Source organism: Salminus brasiliensis, chromosome 7, assembly GCF_030463535.1.
Source record: "Salminus brasiliensis chromosome 7, fSalBra1.hap2, whole genome shotgun sequence".
Classification (NCBI taxonomy): Eukaryota; Metazoa; Chordata; class Actinopteri; order Characiformes; family Bryconidae; genus Salminus; species Salminus brasiliensis.
The window spans coordinates 13,118,443-13,143,195 of record NC_132884.1 but is presented as its reverse complement, the minus strand read 5'-3'; positions in this window follow the sequence as shown (position 1 = coordinate 13,143,195).

Below are 24,753 nucleotides of genomic sequence, written 5' to 3'. Positions count from 1 at the left end.
ACCCTAAAGGTCTCACATGCCTAAACCTATTTCCATCACCTAAGACTGTACTAACCCTAACACTACCTGCAAATCCTAAAGCTATCATGACCCTTACCTTAGCTCCAAACTCTAAGGCAAGCCCAGCCATAACCCTAGATACAACTCTTAAACTAATATTAAACCTAACCCTAGCTCCAAAGTCTGAAGCTTTCACATCTCTAACCATAGCTCCTAACCATAAAGCTCTTTCAATCCTATCCAAGTGAAAAAAGTCAACTCAAGAATACTAATTTCAATGGTGCTACAGAGCACTATAGTGTCATTTTTGACAAACTAATGATTATTGCGCTCAAAAAGTAGTAAGAAGCTACAGCTATTTGTGGAGTTATAATACTCTAATTTGCCAGAAAATGTGCAAAATTGTAACTTTGAGTTAAGTGTGCTTAACTGTACTAAACTGAAGTATGCTTAAGTAGACTTTAAAAATACTTCTGCATATATCTGTAAACAAACATTCTACACATTGTGAACTGAAATGAAATCAAAATGTAATATGCATTACAAATGCTTTTACTATTATACACTGATTAGACTTAAAATATAAAAAAACATACACTGAATACGTCTTTATTAAAACTCCCAATCCAGTATCCAGTCTTGGATTTAGTTTCCACAAGAAATCACATGACATATCAACAACTACAATGTTTATAAACACAGTTAGCCTAATTCTGATTTATCTATCACGTTAGGATTCAGGCAAGTTCTTGCCACATTAAAAAACACAGAAAATTGCAAACGGCTTTTAAATTTTGAACACTGAAACCAACCACCTACAATTTTACACAGTATATATTGTGAAAAGTTTGGGGAAGGTAGTTTGGGGCGTGATTCACAATGATGGTGAGTAAAAGGGAGTAGACAAAGCCAATATGCAAATAGGAGGCCTCAAGAACCAATGAGAAAAATGTGAATTTTACTCAAATATGTGGTATTCCCCACACAAACCCATTGAATAGCACTAACCCAATATGGCTGACACAGTTAGTGGAATTGTTAAGAAATATCAAAATGGAAGAAATGATGACATACATTTGTACTCCAAAGGATCTATACTCCAAAGCTATACTGACCCTTATCCTAGCTCCAAACCCAAAAGCTCCCTCAACACTAACCTCACCTCAATCCCTTAATGCTGTACAAATCCTAGTTCTAGATAAAAATCATGCAACTTCTTAAACCTTACATTTAGCTCCAATCCCTTATCCTCTCCAAACCCCAATCCTAGATATAACCCTTAAGCCTTTTCTAACCATGTAAATAGTCTTAAACTCTAAGGCTCTCCCCACTCTAACCCTGAATCCATACTTTTCACCCCTACAAACACTTACCCTAACTCCAAACCCTAAGACTCTTCTTAACCCAACCCTAGATCTAACACTTAAGCCTATTCTGAACCTAAGTCTAGCTCCACACCATATGGTCTCACAAACCTAAATATGCCTCAATGATCCATGGCTGTACTGATACTAAACCAAGCTCCAAACCCTAAAGGTCTCACATGCCTAAACCTATTTCCATCACCTAAGACTGTACTAACCCTAACACTACCTGCAAATCCTAAAGCTATCATGACCCTTACCTTAGCTTCAAACTCTAAGGCTAGCCCAGCCATAACCCTAGATACAACTCTTAAACTAATATTAAACCTAACCCTAGCTCCAAAGTCTGAAGCTTTCACATCTCTAACCATAGCTCCTAACCATAAAGCTCTTTCAATCCTATCCAAGTGAAAAAAGTCAACTCAAGAATACTAATTTCAATGGTGCTACAGAGCACTATAGTGTCATTTTTGACAAACTAATGATTATTGCGCTCAAAAAGTAGTAAGAAGCTACAGCTATTTGTGGAGTTATAATACTCTAATTTGCCAGAAAATGTGCAAAATTGTAACTTTGAGTTAAGTGTGCTTAACTGTACTAAACTGAAGTATGCTTAAGTAGACTTTAAAAATACTTCTGCATATATCTGTAAACAAACATTCTACACATTGTGAACTGAAATGAAATCAAAATGTAATATGCATTACAAATGCTTTTACTATTATACACTGATTAGACTTAAAATATAAAAAAACAAACACTGAATACGTCTTTATTAAAACTCCCAATCCAGTATCCAGTCTTGGATTTAGTTTCCACAAGAAATCACATGACATATCAACAACTACAATGTTTATAAACACAGTTAGCCTAATTCTGATTTATCTATCACTTTAGGATTCAGCCAAGTTCTTGCCACATTAAAAAACACAGAAAATGGCAAATGGCTTTTAAATTTTGAACACTGAAACCAACCACCTACAATTTTACACAGTATATATTGTGAAAAGTTTGGGGAAGGTAGTTTGGGGCGTGATTCACAATGATGGTGAGTAAAAGGGAGTAGACAAAGCCAATATGCAAATAGGAGGCCTCAAGAACCAATGAGAAAAATGTGAATTTTACTCAAATATGTGGTATTCCCCACACAAACCCATTGAATAGCACTAACCCAATATGGCTGACACAGTTAGTGGAATTGTTAAGAAATATCAAAATGGAAGAAATGATGACATACATTTGCTAGTATAAATACTACATACTTAGACAAATATCAGTATGTTTTAAATACATTTAATTGCAGTTTTTGTTAACTATGGTAACCCTATATTTAACCCTCCAGCCCAAATACTAATCCTAAACCTAGCTTCAAACCCTTAGGGTCTCATAAACCTTAGAACAGATCTATACTCCAAAGCTATACTGACCCTTATCCTAGCTCCAAACCCAAAAGCTCCCTCAACACTAACCTCACCTCAATCCCTTAATGCTGTACAAATCCTAGTTCTAGATAAAAATCATGAAACTTCTTAAACCTTACATTTAGCTCCAATCCCTTATCCTCTCCAATCCCCAATCCTAGATATAACCCTTAAGCCTGTTCTAACCATGGAAATAGTCTTAAACTCTAAGGCTCTCCCCACTCTAACCCTGAATCCATACCTTTCACCCCTACAAACACTTACCCTAACTCCAAACCCTAAGACTCTTCTGAACCCAACCCTAGATCTAACACTTAAGCCTATTCTGAACCTAAGTCTAGCTCCACACCATATGGTCTCACAAACCTAAATATACCTCAATGATCCATGGCTGTACTGATACTCAACCAAGCTCCAAACCCTAAAGGTCTCACATGCCTAAACCTATTTCCATCACCTAAGACTGTACTAACCCTAACACTACCTGCAAATCCTAAAGCTATCATGACCCTTACCTTAGCTCCAAACTCTAAAGCTAGCCCAGCCATAACCCTAGATACAACTCTTAAACTAATATTAAACCTAACCCTAGCTCCAAAGTCTGAAGCTTTCACATCTCTAACCATAGCTCCTAACCATAAAGCTCTTTCAATCCTATCCAAGTGAAAAAAGTCAACTCAAGAATACTAATTTCAATGGTGCTACAGAGCACTATAGTGTCATTTTTGACAAACTAATGATTATTGCGCTCAAAAAGTACTAAGAAGCTACAGCTATTTGTGGAGTTATAATACTCTAATTAGCCAGAAATTGTGCAAAATTATAACTTTGAGTTAAGTGTGCTTAACTGTACTAAACTGAAGTATGCTTAAGTAGACTTTAAAAATACTTCTGCATATATCTGTAAACAAACATTCTACACATTGTGAACTGAAATCAAAATGTAATATGCATTACAAATGCTTTTACTATTATACACTGATTAGACTTAAAATATAAAAAAACATACACTGAATACGTCTTTATTAAAACTCCCAATCCAGTATCCAGTCTTGGATTTAGTTTCCACAAGAAATCACATGACATATCAACAACTACAATGTTTATAAACACAGTTAGCCTAATTCTGATTTATCTATCACGTTAGGATTCAGGCAAGTTCTTGCCACATTAAAAAACACAGAAAATTGCAAACGGCTTTTAAATTTTGAACACTGAAACCAACCACCTACAATTTTACACAGTATATATTGTGAAAAGTTTGGGGAAGGTAGTTTGGGGCGTGATTCACAATGATGGTGAGTAAAAGGGAGTAGACAAAGCCAATATGCAAATAGGAGGCCTCAAGAACCAATGAGAAAAATGTGAATTTTACTCAAATATGTGGTATTCCCCACACAAACCCATTGAATAGCACTAACCCAATATGGCTGACACAGTTAGTGGAATTGTTAAGAAATATCAAAATGGAAGAAATGATGACATACATTTGTACTCCAAAGGATCTATACTCCAAAGCTATACTGACCCTTATCCTAGCTCCAAACCCAAAAGCTCCCTCAACACTAACCTCACCTCAATCCCTTAATGCTGTACAAATCCTAGTTCTAGATAAAAATCATGCAACTTCTTAAACCTTACATTTAGCTCCAATCCCTTATCCTCTCCAAACCCCAATCCTAGATATAACCCTTAAGCCTTTTCTAACCATGTAAATAGTCTTAAACTCTAAGGCTCTCCCCACTCTAACCCTGAATCCATACTTTTCACCCCTACAAACACTTACCCTAACTCCAAACCCTAAGACTCTTCTTAACCCAACCCTAGATCTAACACTTAAGCCTATTCTGAACCTAAGTCTAGCTCCACACCATATGGTCTCACAAACCTAAATATGCCTCAATGATCCATGGCTGTACTGATACTAAACCAAGCTCCAAACCCTAAAGGTCTCACATGCCTAAACCTATTTCCATCACCTAAGACTGTACTAACCCTAACACTACCTGCAAATCCTAAAGCTATCATGACCCTTACCTTAGCTTCAAACTCTAAGGCTAGCCCAGCCATAACCCTAGATACAACTCTTAAACTAATATTAAACCTAACCCTAGCTCCAAAGTCTGAAGCTTTCACATCTCTAACCATAGCTCCTAACCATAAAGCTCTTTCAATCCTATCCAAGTGAAAAAAGTCAACTCAAGAATACTAATTTCAATGGTGCTACAGAGCACTATAGTGTCATTTTTGACAAACTAATGATTATTGCGCTCAAAAAGTAGTAAGAAGCTACAGCTATTTGTGGAGTTATAATACTCTAATTTGCCAGAAAATGTGCAAAATTGTAACTTTGAGTTAAGTGTGCTTAACTGTACTAAACTGAAGTATGCTTGAGTAGACTTTAAAAATACTTCTGCATATATCTGTAAACAAACATTCTACACATTGTGAACTGAAATGAAATCAAAATGTAATATGCATTACAAATGCTTTTACTATTATACACTGATTAGACTTAAAATATAAAAAAACAAACACTGAATACGTCTTTATTAAAACTCCCAATCCAGTATCCAGTCTTGGATTTAGTTTCCACAAGAAATCACATGACATATCAACAACTACAATGTTTATAAACACAGTTAGCCTAATTCTGATTTATCTATCACTTTAGGATTCAGCCAAGTTCTTGCCACATTAAAAAACACAGAAAATGGCAAATGGCTTTTAAATTTTGAACACTGAAACCAACCACCTACAATTTTACACAGTATATATTGTGAAAAGTTTGGGGAAGGTAGTTTGGGGCGTGATTCACAATGATGGTGAGTAAAAGGGAGTAGACAAAGCCAATATGCAAATAGGAGGCCTCAAGAACCAATGAGAAAAATGTGAATTTTACTCAAATATGTGGTATTCCCCACACAAACCCATTGAATAGCACTAACCCAATATGGCTGACACAGTTAGTGGAATTGTTAAGAAATATCAAAATGGAAGAAATGATGACATACATTTGCTAGTATAAATACTACATACTTAGACAAATATCAGTATGTTTTAAATACATTTAATTGCAGTTTTTGTTAACTATGGTAACCCTATATTTAACCCTCCAGCCCAAATACTAATCCTAAACCTAGCTTCAAACCCTTAGGGTCTCATAAACCTTAGAACAGATCTATACTCCAAAGCTATACTGACCCTTATCCTAGCTCCAAACCCAAAAGCTCCCTCAACACTAACCTCACCTCAATCCCTTAATGCTGTACAAATCCTAGTTCTAGATAAAAATCATGAAACTTCTTAAACCTTACATTTAGCTCCAATCCCTTATCCTCTCCAATCCCCAATCCTAGATATAACCCTTAAGCCTGTTCTAACCATGGAAATAGTCTTAAACTCTAAGGCTCTCCCCACTCTAACCCTGAATCCATACCTTTCACCCCTACAAACACTTACCCTAACTCCAAACCCTAAGACTCTTCTGAACCCAACCCTAGATCTAACACTTAAGCCTATTCTGAACCTAAGTCTAGCTCCACACCATATGGTCTCACAAACCTAAATATACCTCAATGATCCATGGCTGTACTGATACTCAACCAAGCTCCAAACCCTAAAGGTCTCACATGCCTAAACCTATTTCCATCACCTAAGACTGTACTAACCCTAACACTACCTGCAAATCCTAAAGCTATCATGACCCTTACCTTAGCTCCAAACTCTAAAGCTAGCCCAGCCATAACCCTAGATACAACTCTTAAACTAATATTAAACCTAACCCTAGCTCCAAAGTCTGAAGCTTTCACATCTCTAACCATAGCTCCTAACCATAAAGCTCTTTCAATCCTATCCAAGTGAAAAAAGTCAACTCAAGAATACTAATTTCAATGGTGCTACAGAGCACTATAGTGTCATTTTTGACAAACTAATGATTATTGCGCTCAAAAAGTACTAAGAAGCTACAGCTATTTGTGGAGTTATAATACTCTAATTAGCCAGAAATTGTGCAAAATTATAACTTTGAGTTAAGTGTGCTTAACTGTACTAAACTGAAGTATGCTTAAGTAGACTTTAAAAATACTTCTGCATATATCTGTAAACAAACATTCTACACATTGTGAACTGAAATCAAAATGTAATATGCATTACAAATGCTTTTACTATTATACACTGATTAGACTTAAAATATAAAAAAACATACACTGAATACGTCTTTAATAAAACTCACAATCCAGTATCCAGTCTTGGATTTAGTTTCCACAAGAAATCACATGACATATCAACAACTACAACGTTTATAAACACAGTTAACCTAATTCTGATTTATCTATCACTTTAGGAATCAGCCAAGTTCTTGCCACATTAAAAAACACAAAAAATGGCAACTGGCTTTTATATTTTTGAACACTGAAACCAACCACCTACAATTTTACACAGAATATATTGTGAAAAGTTTGGGGAAGGTAGTTTGGGGCGTGATTCACAATGATGGTGAGTAAAAGGGAGTAGACAAAGCCAATATGCAAATAGGAGGCCTCAAGAACCAATGAGAAAAATGTGAATTTTACTCAAATTTGTGGTATTCCCCACACAAACCCATTGTATAGCACTAACCCCATATGGCTGACACAGTTACTGGAATTGTTAAGAAATATCAAAATGGAAGAAATGATGACATACATTTTCTAGTATAAATACTACATACTTAGACAAATATCAGTATGTTTTAAATACATTTAAATGCAGTTTTTGTTAACTATGGTAACCCTATATTTAACCCTCCAGCCCAAATACTAATCTTAAACCTAGCTTCAAACCCTTAGGGTCTCATAAACCTTAGAACAGATCTATACTCCAAAGCTATACTGACCCTTATCCTAGCTCCAAACCCAAAAGCTCCCTCAACACTAACCTCACCTCAATCCCTTAATGCTGTACAAATCCTAGTTCTAGATAAAAATCATGAAACTTCTTAAACCTTACATTTAGCTCCAATCCCTTATCCTCTCCAATCCCCAATCCTAGATATAACCCTTAAGCCTGTTCTAACCATGGAAATAGTCTTAAACTCTAAGGCTCTCCCCACTCTAACCCTGAATCCATACCTTTCACCCCTACAAACACTTACCCTAACTCCAAACCCTAAGACTCTTCTGAACCCAACCCTAGATCTAACACTTAAGCCTATTCTGAACCTAAGTCTAGCTCCACACCATATGGTCTCACAAACCTAAATATACCTCAATGATCCATGGCTGTACTGATACTCAACCAAGCTCCAAACCCTAAAGGTCTCACATGCCTAAACCTATTTCCATCACCTAAGACTGTACTAACCCTAACACTACCTGCAAATCCTAAAGCTATCATGACCCTTACCTTAGCTCCAAACTCTAAGGCTAGCCCAGCCATAACCCTAGATACAACTCTTAAACTAATATTAAACCTAACCCTAGCTCCAAAGTCTGAAGCTTTCACATCTCTAACCATAGCTCCTAACCATAAAGCTCTTTCAATCCTATCCAAGTGAAAAAAGTCAACTCAAGAATACTAATTTCAATGGTGCTACAGAGCACTATAGTGTCATTTTTGACAAACTAATGATTATTGCGCTCAAAAAGTACTAAGAAGCTACAGCTATTTGTGGAGTTATAATACTCTAATTAGCCAGAAATTGTGCAAAATTATAACTTTGAGTTAAGTGTGCTTAACTGTACTAAACTGAAGTATGCTTAAGTAGACTTTAAAAATACTTCTGCATATATCTGTAAACAAACATTCTACACATTGTGAACTGAAATGAAATCAAAATGTAATATGCATTACAAATGCTTTTGCTATTATACACTGATTAGACTTAAAATATAAAAAAACATACACTGAATACGTCTTTAATAAAACTTCCAATCCAGTATCCAGTCTTGGATTTAGTTTCCACAAGAAATCACATGACATATCAACAAATACAATGTTTATAAACACAGTTAGCCTAATTCTGATTTATCTATCACTTTAGAATTCAGCCAAGTTCTTACCACATTAAAAAACACAGAAAATGGCAAATGGCTTTTAAATTTTGAACACTGAAACCAACCACCTACAATTTTACACAGTACATATTGTGAAAAGTTTGGGGAAGGTAGTTTGGGGCGTGATTCACAATGATGGTGAGTAAAAGGGAGTAGACAAAGCCAATATGCAAATAGGAGGCCTCAAGAACCAATGAGAAAAATGTGAATTTTACTCAAATATGTGGTATTCCCCACACAAACCCATTGAATAGCACTCACCCAATATGGCTGACACAGTTAGTGGAATTGTTAAGAAATATCAAAATGGAAGAAATGATGATATACATTTTCTAGTATAAATACTACATACTTAGACAAATATCAGTATGTTTTAAATACATTTAAATGCAGTTTTTGTTAACTATGGTAACCCTATATTTAACCCTCCAGCCCAAATACTAATCTTAAACCTAGCTTCAAACCCTTAGGGTCTCATAAACCTTAGAACAGATCTATACTCCAAAGCTATACTGACCCTTATCCTAGCTCCAAACCCAAAAGCTCCCTCAACACTAACCTCACCTCAATCCCTTAATGCTGTACAAATCCTAGTTCTAGATAAAAATCATGAAACTTCTTAAACCTTACATTTAGCTCCAATCCCTTATCCTCTCCAATCCCCAATCCTAGATATAACCCTTAAGCCTGTTCTAACCATGGAAATAGTCTTAAACTCTAAGGCTCTCCCCACTCTAACCCTGAATCCATACCTTTCACCCCTACAAACACTTACCCTAACTCCAAACCCTAAGACTCTTCTGAACCCAACCCTAGATCTAACACTTAAGCCTATTCTGAACCTAAGTCTAGCTCCACACCATATGGTCTCACAAACCTAAATATACCTCAATGATCCATGGCTGTACTGATACTAAACCAAGCTCCAAACCCTAAAGGTCTCACATGCCTAAACCTATTTCCATCACCTAAGACTGTACTAACCCTAACACTACCTGCAAATCCTAAAGCTATCATGACCCTTACCTTAGCTCCAAACTCTAAGGCTAGCCCAGCCATAACCCTAGATACAACTCTTAAACTAATATTAAACCTAACCCTAGCTCCAAAGTCTGAAGCTTTCACATCTCTAACCATAGCTCCTAACCATAAAGCTCTTTCAATCCTATCCAAGTGAAAAAAGTCAACTCAAGAATACTAATTTCAATGGTGCTACAGAGCACTATAGTGTCATTTTTGACAAACTAATGATTATTGCGCTCAAAAAGTAGTAAGAAGCTACAGCTATTTGTGGAGTTATAATACTCTAATTAGCCAGAAATTGTGCAAAATTATAACTTTGAGTTAAGTGTGCTTAACTGTACTAAACTGAAGTATGCTTAAGTAGACTTTAAAAATACTTCTGCATATATCTGTAAACAAACATTCTACACATTGTGAACTGAAATGAAATCAAAATGTAATATGCATTACAAATGCTTTTGCTATTATACACTGATTAGACTTAAAATATAAAAAACATACACTGAATACGTCTTTATTAAAACTCCCAATCCAGTATCCAGTCTTGGATTTAGTTTCCACAAGAAATCACATGACATATCAACAACTACAATGTTTATGAACACAGTTACTCTTATTCTGATTTATCTAACACTTTAGGATTCAGTCAAGTTCTTGCCACATTAAAAAACGCAGAAAATGGCAACTGGCTTTTATATTTTTGAACACTGAAACCAACCACCTACAATTTTACACAGAATATATTGTGAAAAGTTTGGGGAAGGTAGTTTGGGGCGTCATTCACAATGATGGTGAGTAAAAGGGAGTAGACAAAGCCAATATGCAAATAGGAGGCCTCAAGAACCAATGAGAAAAATGTGAATTTTACTCAAATATGTGGTATTCCCCACACAAACCCATTGTATAGCACTAACCCCATATGGCTGACACAGTTACTGGAATTGTTAAGAAATATCAAAATGGAAGAAATGATGACATACATTTTCTAGTATAAATACTACATACTTAGACAAATATCAGTATGTTTTAAATACATTTAAATGCAGTTTTTGTTAACTATGGTAACCCTATATTTAACCCTCCAGCCCAAATACTAATCTTAAACCTAGCTTCAAACCCTTAGGGTCTCATAAACCTTAGAACAGATCTATACTCCAAAGCTATACTGACCCTTATCCTAGCTCCAAACCCAAAAGCTCCCTCAACACTAACCTCACCTCAATCCCTTAATGCTGTACAAATCCTAGTTCTAGATAAAAATCATGAAACTTCTTAAACCTTACATTTAGCTCCAATCCCTTATCCTCTCCAATCCCCAATCCTAGATATAACCCTTAAGCCTGTTCTAACCATGGAAATAGTCTTAAACTCTAAGGCTCTCCCCACTCTAACCCTGAATCCATACCTTTCACCCCTACAAACACTTACCCTAACTCCAAACCCTAAGACTCTTCTGAACCCAACCCTAGATCTAACACTTAAGCCTATTCTGAACCTAAGTCTAGCTCCACACCATATGGTCTCACAAACCTAAATATACCTCAATGATCCATGGCTGTACTGATACTAAACCAAGCTCCAAACCCTAAAGGTCTCACATGCCTAAACCTATTTCCATCACCTAAGACTGTACTAACCCTAACACTACCTGCAAATCCTAAAGCTATCATGACCCTTACCTTAGCTCCAAACTCTAAGGCTAGCCCAGCCATAACCCTAGATACAACTCTTAAACTAATATTAAACCTAACCCTATCTCCAAAGTCTGAAGCTTTCACATCTCTAACCATAGCTCCTAACCATAAAGCTCTTTCAATCCTATCCAAGTGAAAAAAGTCAACTCAAGAATACTAATTTCAATGGTGCTACAGAGCACTATAGTGTCATTTTTGACAAACTAATGATTATTGCGCTCAAAAAGTACTAAGAAGCTACAGCTATTTGTGGAGTTATAATACTCTAATTAGCCAGAAATTGTGCAAAATTATAACTTTGAGTTAAGTGTGCTTAACTGTACTAAACTGAAGTATGCTTAAGTAGACTTTAAAAATACTTCTGCATATATCTGTAAACAAACATTCTACACATTGTGAACTGAAATGAAATCAAAATGTAATATGCATTACAAATGCTTTTGCTATTATACACTGATTAGACTTAAAATATAAAAAAACATACACTGAATACGTCTTTAATAAAACTTCCAATCCAGTATCCAGTCTTGGATTTAGTTTCCACAAGAAATCACATGACATATCAACAAATACAATGTTTATAAACACAGTTAGCCTAATTCTGATTTATCTATCACTTTAGGATTCAGCCAAGTTCTTACCACATTAAAAAACACAGAAAATGGCAAATGGCTTTTAAATTTTGAACACTGAAACCAACCACCTACAATTTTACACAGTACATATTGTGAAAAGTTTGGGGAAGGTAGTTTGGGGCGTGATTCACAATGATGGTGAGTAAAAGGGAGTAGACAAAGCCAATATGCAAATAGGAGGCCTCAAGAACCAATGAGAAAAATGTGAATTTTACTCAAATATGTGGTATTCCCCACACAAATCCATTGAATAGCACTAACCCAATATGGCTGACACAGTTAGTGGAATTGTTAAGAAATATCAAAATGGAAGAAATGATGACATACATTTGCTAGTATAAATACTACATACTTAGACAAATATCAGTATGTTTTAAATACATTTAATTGCAGTTTTTGTTAACTATGGTAACCCTATATTTAACCCTCCAGCCCAAATACTAATCCTAAACCTAGCTTCAAACCCTTAGGGTCTCATAAACCTTAGAACAGATCTATACTCCAAAGCTATACTGACCCTTATCCTAGCTCTAAACCCAAAAGCTCCCTCAACACTAACCTCACCTCAATCCCTTAATGCTGTACAAATCCTAGTTCTAGATAAAAATCATGCAACTTCTTAAACCTTACATTTAGCTCCAATCCCTTATCCTCTCCAAACCCCAATCCTAGATATAGCCCTTAAGCCTGTTCTAACCATGGAAATAGTCTTAAACTCTAAGGCTCTCCCCACTCTAACCCTGAATCCATACTTTTCACCCCTACAAACACTTACCCTAACTCCAAACCCTAAGACTCTTCAAAGCCCAACCCTAGATCTGACACTTAAGCCTATTCTGAACCTAAGTCTAGCTCCACACCATATGGTCTCACAAACCTAAATATACCTCAATGATCCATGGCTGTACTGATACTCAACCAAGCTCCAAACCCTAAAGGTCTCACATGCCTAAACCTATTTCCATCACCTAAGACTGTACTAACCCTAACACTACCTGCAAATCCTAAAGCTATCATGACCTTTACCTTAGCTCCAAACTCTAAGGCAAGCCCAGCCATAACCCTAGATACAACTCTTAAACTAATATTAAACCTAACCCTAGCTCCAAAGTCTGAAGCTTTCACATCTCTAACCATAGCTCCTAACCATAAAGCTCTTTCAATCCTATCCAAGTGAAAAAAGTCAACTCAAGAATACTAATTTCAATGGTGCTACAGAGCACTATAGTGTCATTTTTGACAAACTAATGATTATTGCGCTCAAAAAGTACTAAGAAGCTACAGCTATTTGTGGAGTTATAATACTCTAATTAGCCAGAAATTGTGCAAAATTATAACTTTGAGTTAAGTGTGCTTAACTGTACTAAACTGAAGTATGCTTAAGTAGACTTTAAAAATACTTCTGCATATATCTGTAAACAAACATTCTACACATTGTGAACTGAAATGAAATCAAAATGTAATATGCATTACAAATGCTTTTACTATTATACACTGATTAGACTTAAAATATAAAAAACATACACTGAATACGTCTTTATTAAAACTCCCAATCCAGTATCCAGTCTTGGATTTAGTTTCCACAAGAAATCACATGACATATCAACAACTACAATGTTTATGAACACAGTTACTCTTATTCTGATTTATCTAACTCTTTAGGATTCAGTCAAGTTCTTGCCACATTAAAAAACACAGAAAATGGCAACTGGCTTTTATATTTTTGAACACTGAAACCAACCACCTACAATTTTACACAGAATATATTGTGAAAAGTTTGGGGAAGGTAGTTTGGGGGGTGATTCACAATGATGGTGAGTAAAAGGGAGTAGACAAAGCCAATATGCAAATAGGAGGCCTCAAGAACCAATGAGAAAAATGTGAATTTTACTCAAATATGTGGTATTCCCCACACAAACCCATTGTATAGCACTAACCCCATATGGCTGACACAGTTAGTGGAATTGTTAAGAAATATCAAAATGGAAGAAATGATGACATACATTTTCTAGTATAAATACTACATACTTAGACAAATATCAGTATGTTTTAAATACATTTAAATGCAGTTTTTGTTAACTATGGTAACCCTATATTTAACCCTCCAGCCCAAATACTAATCTTAAACCTAGCTTCAAACCCTTAGGGTCTCATAAACCTTAGAACAGATCTATACTCCAAAGCTATACTGACCCTTATCCTAGCTCCAAACCCAAAAGCTCCCTCAACACTAACCTCACCTCAATCCCTTAATGCTGTACAAATCCTAGTTCTAGATAAAAATCATGAAACTTCTTAAACCTTACATTTAGCTCCAATCCCTTATCCTCTCCAATCCCCAATCCTAGATATAACCCTTAAGCCTGTTCTAACCATGGAAATAGTCTTAAACTCTAAGGCTCTCCCCACTCTAACCCTGAATCCATACCTTTCACCCCTACAAACACTTACCCTAACTCCAAACCCTAAGACTCTTCTGAACCCAACCCTAGATCTAACACTTAAGCCTATTCTGAACCTAAGTCTAGCTCCACACCATATGGTCTCACAAACCTAAATATACCTCAATGATCCATGGCTGTACTGATACTAAACCAAGCTCCAAACCCTAAAGGTCTCACATGCCTAAACCTATTTCCATCACCTAAGACTGTACTAACCCTAACACTACCTGCAAATCCTAAAGCTATCATGACCCTTACCTTAGCTCCAAACTCTAAGGCTAGCCCAGCCATAACCCTAGATACAACTCTTAAACTAATATTAAACCTAACCCTATCTCCAAAGTCTGAAGCTTTCACATCTCTAACCATAGCTCCTAACCATAAAGCTCTTTCAATCCTATCCAAGTGAAAAAAGTCAACTCAAGAATACTAATTTCAATGGTGCTACAGAGCACTATAGTGTCATTTTTGACAAACTAATGATTATTGCGCTCAAAAAGTACTAAGAAGCTACAGCTATTTGTGGAGTTATAATACTCTAATTAGCCAGAAATTGTGCAAAATTATAACTTTGAGTTAAGTGTGCTTAACTGTACTAAACTGAAGTATGCTTAAGTAGACTTTAAAAATACTTCTGCATATATCTGTAAACAAACATTCTACACATTGTGAACTGAAATGAAATCAAAATGTAATATGCATTACAAATGCTTTTGCTATTATACACTGATTAGACTTAAAATATAAAAAAACATACACTGAATACGTCTTTAATAAAACTTCCAATCCAGTATCCAGTCTTGGATTTAGTTTCCACAAGAAATCACATGACATATCAACAAATACAATGTTTATAAACACAGTTAGCCTAATTCTGATTTATCTATCACTTTAGGATTCAGCCAAGTTCTTACCACATTAAAAAACACAGAAAATGGCAAATGGCTTTTAAATTTTGAACACTGAAACCAACCACCTACAATTTTACACAGTACATATTGTGAAACGTTTGGGGAAGGTAGTTTGGGGCGTGATTCACAATGATGGTGAGTAAAAGGGAGTAGACAAAGCCAATATGCAAATAGGAGGCCTCAAGAACCAATGAGAAAAATGTGAATTTTACTCAAATATGTGGTATTCCCCACACAAATCCATTGAATAGCACTAACCCAATATGGCTGACACAGTTAGTGGAATTGTTAAGAAATATCAAAATGGAAGAAATGATGACATACATTTGCTAGTATAAATACTACATACTTAGACAAATATCAGTATGTTTTAAATACATTTAATTGCAGTTTTTGTTAACTATGGTAACCCTATATTTAACCCTCCAGCCCAAATACTAATCTTAAACCTAGCTTCAAACCCTTAGGGTCTCATAAACCTTAGAACAGATCTATACTCCAAAGCTATACTGACCCTTATCCTAGCTCTAAACCCAAAAGCTCCCTCAACACTAACCTCACCTCAATCCCTTAATGCTGTACAAATCCTAGTTCTAGATAAAAATCATGCAACTTCTTAAACCTTACATTTAGCTCCAATCCCTTATCCTCTCCAAACCCCAATCCTAGATATAGCCCTTAAGCCTGTTCTAACCATGTAAATAGTCTTAAACTCTAAGGCTCTCCCCACTCTAACCCTGAATCCATACTTTTCACCCCTACAAACACTTACCCTAACTCCAAACCCTAAGACTCTTCTTAACCCAACCCTAGATCTAACACTTAAGCCTATTGTGAACCTAAGTCTAGCCCCACACCATATGGTCTCACAAACCTAAATATGCCTCAATGATCCATGGCTGTACTGATACTAAACCAAGCTCCAAACCCTAAAGGTCTCACATGCCTAAACCTATTTCCATCACCTAAGACTGTACTAACCCTAACACTACCTGCAAATCCTAAAGCTATCATGACCCTTACCTTAGCTCCAAACTCTAAGGCAAGCCCAGCCATAACCCTAGATACAACTCTTAAACTAATATTAAACCTAACCCTAGCTCCAAAGTCTGAAGCTTTCACATCTCTAACCATAGCTCCTAACCATAAAGCTCTTTCAATCCTATCCAAGTGAAAAAAGTCAACTCAAGAATACTAATTTCAATGGTGCTACAGAGCACTATAGTGTCATTTTTGACAAACTAATGATTATTGCGCTCAAAAAGTACTAAGAAGCTACAGCTATTTGTGGAGTTATAATACTCTAATTAGCCAGAAATTGTGCAAAATTATAACTTTGAGTTAAGTGTGCTTAACTGTACTAAACTGAAGTATGCTTAAGTAGACTTTAAAAATACTTCTGCATATATCTGTAAACAAACATTCTACACATTGTGAACTGAAATGAAATCAAAATGTAATATGCATTACAAATGCTTTTGCTATTATACACTGATTAGACTTAAAATATAAAAAAACATACACTGAATACGTCTTTAATAAAACTTCCAATCCAGTATCCAGTCTTGGATTTAGTTTCCACAAGAAATCACATGACATATCAACAACTACAATGTTTATAAACACAGTTAGCCTAATTCTGATTTATCTATCACTTTAGGATTCAGCCAAGTTCTTGCCACATTAAAAAACACAGAAAATGGCAAATGGCTTTTAAATTTTGAACACTGAAACCAACCACCTACAATTTTACACAGTATATATTGTGAAAAGTTTGGGGAAGGTAGTTTGGGGCGTGATCCACAATGATGGTGAGTAAAAGGGAGTAGACAAAGCCAATATGCAAATAGGAGGCCTCAAGAACCAATGAGAAAAATGTGAATTTTACTCAAATATGTGGTATTCCCCACACAAACCCATTGAATAGCACTAACCCAATATGGCTGACACAGTTAGTGGAATTGTTAAGAAATATCAAAATGGAAGAAATGATGACATACATTTGCTAGTATAAATACTACATACTTAGACAAATATCAGTATGTTTTAAATACATTTAATTGCAGTTTTTGTTAACTATGGTAACCCTATATTTAACCCTCCAGCCCAAATACTAATCTTAAACCTAGCTTCAAACCCTTAGGGTCTCATAAACCTTAGAACAGATCTATACTCCAAAGCTATACTGACCCTTATCCTAGCTCCAAACCCAAAAGCTCCCTCAACACTAACCTCACCTCAATCCCTTAATGCTGTACAAATCCTAGTTCTAGATAAAAATCATGAAACTTCTTAAACCTTACATTTAGCTCCAATCCCTTATCCTCTCCAAACCCCAATCCTAGATATAACCCTTAAGCCTTTTCTAACCATGTAAATAGTCTTAAACTCTAAGGCTCTCCCCACTCTAACCCTGAATCCATACTTTTCACCCCTACAAACACTTACCCTAACTCCAAACCCTAAGACTCTTCTTAACCCAACCCTAGATCTAACACTTAAGCCTATTGTGAACCTAAGTCTAGCTCCACACCATATGGTCTCACAAACCTAAATATGCCTCAATGATCCATGGCTGTACTGATACTAAACCAAGCTCCAAACCCTAAAGGTCTCACATGCCTAAACCTATTTCCATCACCTAAGACTGTACTAACCCTAACACTACCTGCAAATCCTAAAGCTATCATGACCCTTACCTTAGCTCCAAACTCTAAGGCTAGCCCAGCCATAACCCTAGATACAACTCTTAAACTAATATTAAACCTAACCCTAGCTCCAAAGTCTGAAGCTTTCACATCTCTAACCATAGCTCCTAACCATAAAGCTCTTTCAATCCTATCCAAGTGAAAAAAGTCAACTCAAGAATACTAATTTCAATGGTGCTACAGAGCACTATAGTGTCATTTTTGACAAACTAATGATTATTGCGCTAAAAAGTACTAAGAAGCTACAGCTATTTGTGGAGTTATAATACTCTAATTAGCCAGAAATTGTGCAAAATTATAACTTTGAGTTAAGTGTGCTTAACTGTACTAAACTGAAGTATGCTTAAGTAGACTTTAAAAATACTTCTGCATATATCTGTAAACAAACATTCTACACATTGTGAACTGAAATGAAATCAAAATGTAATATGCATTACAAATGCTTTTACTATTATACACTGATTAGACTTAAAATATAAAAAAACATACACTGAATACGTCTTTATTAAAACTCCCAATCCAGTATCCAGTCTTGGATTTAGTTTCCACAAGAAATCACATGACATATCAACAACTACAATGTTTATAAACACAGTTAGCCTAATTCTGATTTATCTATCACTTTAGGATTCAGTCAAGTTCTTGCCACATTAAAAAACACAGAAAATGGCAACTGGCTTTTATATTTTTGAACACTGAAACCAACCACCTACAATTTTACACAGAATATATTGTGAAAAGTTTGGGGAAGGTAGTTTGGGGCGTCATTCACAATGATGGTGAGTAAAAGGGAGTAGACAAAGCCAATATGCAAATAGGAGGCCTCAAGAACCAATGAGAAAAATGTGAATTTTACTCAAATATGTGGTATTCCCCACACAAACCCATTGTATAGCACTAACCCCATATGGCTGACACAGTTAGTGGAATTGTTAAGAAATATCAAAATGGAAGAAATGATGACATACATTTTCTAGTATAAATACTACATACTTAGACAAATATCAGTATGTTTTAAATACATTTAAATGCAGTTTTTGTTAACTATGGTAACCCTATATTTAACCCTCCAGCCCAAATACTAATCTTAAACCTAGCTTCAAACCCTTAGGGTCTCATAAACCTTAGAACAGATCTATACTCCAAAGCTATACTGACCCTTATCCTAGCTCCAAACCCAAAAGCTCCCTCAACACTAACCTCACCTCAATCCCTTAATGCTGTACAAATCCTAGTTCTAGATAAAAATCATGAAACTTCTTAAACCTTACATTTAGCTCCAATCCCTTATCCTCTCCAATCCCCAATCCTAGATATAACCCTTAAGCCTGTTCTAACCATGTAAATAGTCTTAAACTCTAAGGCTCTCCCCACTCTAACCCTGAATCCATACCTTTCACCCCTACAAACACTTACCCTAACTCCAAACCCTAAGACTCTTCTGAACCCAACCCTAGATCTAACACTTAAGCCTATTCTGAACCTAAGTCTAGCTCCACACCATATGGTCTCACAAACCTAAATATACCTCAATGATCCATGGCTGTACTGATACTCAACCAAGCTCCAAACCCTAAAGGTCTCACATGCCTAAACCTATTTCCATCACCTAAGACTGTACTAACCCTAACACTACCTGCAAATCCTAAAGCTATCATGACCCTTACCTTAGCTCCAAACTCTAAGGCTAGCCCAGCCATAACCCTAGATACAACTCTTAAACTAATATTAAACCTAACCCTAGCTCCAAAGTCTGAAGCTTTCACATCTCTAACCATAGCTCCTAACCATAAAGCTCTTTCAATCCTATCCAAGTGAAAAAAGTCAAATCAAGAATACTAATTTCAATGGTGCTACAGAGCACTATAGTGTCATTTTTGACAAACTAATGATTATTGCGCTCAAAAAGTAGTAAGAAGCTACAGCTATTTGTGGAGTTATAATACTCTAATTAGCCAGAAATTGTGCAAAATTATAACTTTGAGTTAAGTGTGCTTAACTGTACTAAACTGAAGTATGCTTAAGTAGACTTTAAAAATACTTCTGCATATATCTGTAAACAAACATTCTACACATTGTGAACTGAAATGAAATCAAAATGTAATATGCATTACAAATGCTTTTACTATTATACACTGATTAGACTTAAAATATAAAAAACATACACTGAATACGTCTTTATTAAAACTCCCAATCCAGTATCCAGTCTTGGATTTAGTTTCCACAAGAAATCACATGACATATCAACAACTACAATGTTTATAAACACATTTAGCCTAATTCTGATTTATCTATCACTTTAGGATTCAGCCAAGTTTTTGCCACATTAAAAAACACAGAAAATGGCAACTGGCTTTTAAATTTTGAACACTGAAACCAACCACCTTCAATTTTACACAGAATATATTGTGAAAAGTTTGGGGAAGGTAATTTGGGGCGTCATTCACAATGATGGTGAGTAAAAGGGAGTAGACAAAGCCAATATGCAAATAGGAGGCCTCAAGAACCAATGAGAAAAATGTGAATTTTACTCAAATTTGTGGTATTCCACACACAAACCCATTGTATAGCACTAACCCAATATGGCTGACACAGTTACTGGAATTGTTAAGAAATATCAAAATGGAAGAAATGATGACATACATTTGCTAGTATAAATACTACATACTTAGACAAATATCAGTATGTTTTAAATACATTTAAATGCAGTTTTTGTTAACTATGGTAACCCTATATTTAACCCTCCAGCCCAAATACTAATCTTAAACCTAGCTTCAAACCCTTAGGGTCTCATAAACCTTAGAACAGATCTATACTCCAAAGCTATACTGACCCTTATCCTAGCTCCAAACCCAAAAGCTCCCTCAACACTAACCTCACCTCAATCCCTTAATGCTGTACAAATCCTAGTTCTAGATAAAAATCATGAAACTTCTTAAACCTTACATTTAGCTCCAATCCCTTATCCTCTCCAATCCCCAATCCTAGATATAACCCTTAAGCCTTTTCTAACCATGTAAATAGTCTTAAACTCTAAGGCTCTCCCCACTCTAACCCTGAATCCATACTTTTCACCCCTACAAACACTTACCCTAACTCCAAACCCTAAGACTCTTCTTAACCCAACCCTAGATCTAACACTTAAGCCTATTGTGAACCTAAGTCTAGCTCCACACCATATGGTCTCACAAACCTAAATATGCCTCAATGATCCATGGCTGTACTGATACTAAACCAAGCTCCAAACCCTAAAGGTCTCACATGCCTAAACCTATTTCCATCACCTAAGACTGTACTAACCCTAACACTACCTGCAAATCCTAAAGCTATCATGACCCTTACCTTAGCTCCAAACTCTAAGGCTAGCCCAGCCATAACCCTAGATACAACTCTTAAACTAATATTAAACCTAACCCTAGCTCCAAAGTCTGAAGCTTTCACATCTCTAACCATAGCTCCTAACCATAAAGCTCTTTCAATCCTATCCAAGTGAAAAAAGTCAACTCAAGAATACTAATTTCAATGGTGCTACAGAGCACTATAGTGTCATTTTTGACAAACTAATGATTATTGCGCTAAAAAGTACTAAGAAGCTACAGCTATTTGTGGAGTTATAATACTCTAATTAGCCAGAAATTGTGCAAAATTATAACTTTGAGTTAAGTGTGCTTAACTGTACTAAACTGAAGTATGCTTAAGTAGACTTTAAAAATACTTCTGCATATATCTGTAAACAAACATTCTACACATTGTGAACTGAAATGAAATCAAAATGTAATATGCATTACAAATGCTTTTACTATTATACACTGATTAGACTTAAAATATAAAAAAACATACACTGAATACGTCTTTATTAAAACTCCCAATCCAGTATCCAGTCTTGGATTTAGTTTCCACAAGAAATCACATGACATATCAACAACTACAATGTTTATAAACACAGTTAGCCTAATTCTGATTTATCTATCACTTTAGGATTCAGTCAAGTTCTTGCCACATTAAAAAACACAGAAAATGGCAACTGGCTTTTATATTTTTGAACACTGAAACCAACCACCTACAATTTTACACAGAATATATTGTGAAAAGTTTGGGGAAGGTAGTTTGGGGCGTCATTCACAATGATGGTGAGTAAAAGGGAGTAGACAAAGCCAATATGCAAATAGGAGGCCTCAAGAACCAATGAGAAAAATGTGAATTTTACTCAAATATGTGGTATTCCCCACACAAACCCATTGTATAGCACTAACCCCATATGGCTGACACAGTTAGTGGAATTGTTAAGAAATATCAAAATGGAAGAAATGATGACATACATTTTCTAGTATAAATACTACATACTTAGACAAATATCAGTATGTTTTAAATACATTTAAATGCAGTTTTTGTTAACTATGGTAACCCTATATTTAACCCTCCAGCCCAAATACTAATCTTAAACCTAGCTTCAAACCCTTAGGGTCTCATAAACCTTAGAACAGATCTATACTCCAAAGCTATACTGACCCTTATCCTAGCTCCAAACCCAAAAGCTCCCTCAACACTAACCTCACCTCAATCCCTTAATGCTGTACAAATCCTAGTTCTAGATAAAAATCATGAAACTTCTTAAACCTTACATTTAGCTCCAATCCCTTATCCTCTCCAATCCCCAATCCTAGATATAACCCTTAAGCCTGTTCTAACCATGTAAATAGTCTTAAACTCTAAGGCTCTCCCCACTCTAACCCTGAATCCATACCTTTCACCCCTACAAACACTTACCCTAACTCCAAACCCTAAGACTCTTCTGAACCCAACCCTAGATCTAACACTTAAGCCTATTCTGAACCTAAGTCTAGCTCCACACCATATGGTCTCACAAACCTAAATATACCTCAATGATCCATGGCTGTACTGATACTCAACCAAGCTCCAAACCCTAAAGGTCTCACATGCCTAAACCTATTTCCATCACCTAAGACTGTACTAACCCTAACACTACCTGCAAATCCTAAAGCTATCATGACCCTTACCTTAGCTCCAAACTCTAAGGCTAGCCCAGCCATAACCCTAGATACAACTCTTAAACTAATATTAAACCTAACCCTAGCTCCAAAGTCTGAAGCTTTCACATCTCTAACCATAGCTCCTAACCATAAAGCTCTTTCAATCCTATCCAAGTGAAAAAAGTCAAATCAAGAATACTAATTTCAATGGTGCTACAGAGCACTATAGTGTCATTTTTGACAAACTAATGATTATTGCGCTCAAAAAGTAGTAAGAAGCTACAGCTATTTGTGGAGTTATAATACTCTAATTAGCCAGAAATTGTGCAAAATTATAACTTTGAGTTAAGTGTGCTTAACTGTACTAAACTGAAGTATGCTTAAGTAGACTTTAAAAATACTTCTGCATATATCTGTAAACAAACATTCTACACATTGTGAACTGAAATGAAATCAAAATGTAATATGCATTACAAATGCTTTTACTATTATACACTGATTAGACTTAAAATATAAAAAACATACACTGAATACGTCTTTATTAAAACTCCCAATCCAGTATCCAGTCTTGGATTTAGTTTCCACAAGAAATCACATGACATATCAACAACTACAATGTTTATAAACACATTTAGCCTAATTCTGATTTATCTATCACTTTAGGATTCAGCCAAGTTTTTGCCACATTAAAAAACACAGAAAATGGCAACTGGCTTTTAAATTTTGAACACTGAAACCAACCACCTTCAATTTTACACAGAATATATTGTGAAAAGTTTGGGGAAGGTAATTTGGGGCGTCATTCACAATGATGGTGAGTAAAAGGGAGTAGACAAAGCCAATATGCAAATAGGAGGCCTCAAGAACCAATGAGAAAAATGTGAATTTTACTCAAATTTGTGGTATTCCACACACAAACCCATTGTATAGCACTAACCCAATATGGCTGACACAGTTACTGGAATTGTTAAGAAATATCAAAATGGAAGAAATGATGACATACATTTGCTAGTATAAATACTACATACTTAGACAAATATCAGTATGTTTTAAATACATTTAAATGCAGTTTTTGTTAACTATGGTAACCCTATATTTAACCCTCCAGCCCAAATACTAATCTTAAACCTAGCTTCAAACCCTTAGGGTCTCATAAACCTTAGAACAGATCTATACTCCAAAGCTATACTGACCCTTATCCTAGCTCCAAACCCAAAAGCTCCCTCAACACTAACCTCACCTCAATCCCTTAATGCTGTACAAATCCTAGTTCTAGATAAAAATCATGAAACTTCTTAAACCTTACATTTAGCTCCAATCCCTTATCCTCTCCAATCCCCAATCCTAGATATAACCCTTAAGCCTGTTCTAACCATGGAAATAGTCTTAAACTCTAAGGCTCTCCCCACTCTAACCCTGAATCCATACCTTTCACCCCTACAAACACTTACCCTAACTCCAAACCCTAAGACTCTTCTGAACCCAACCCTAGATCTAACACTTAAGCCTATTCTGAACCTAAGTCTA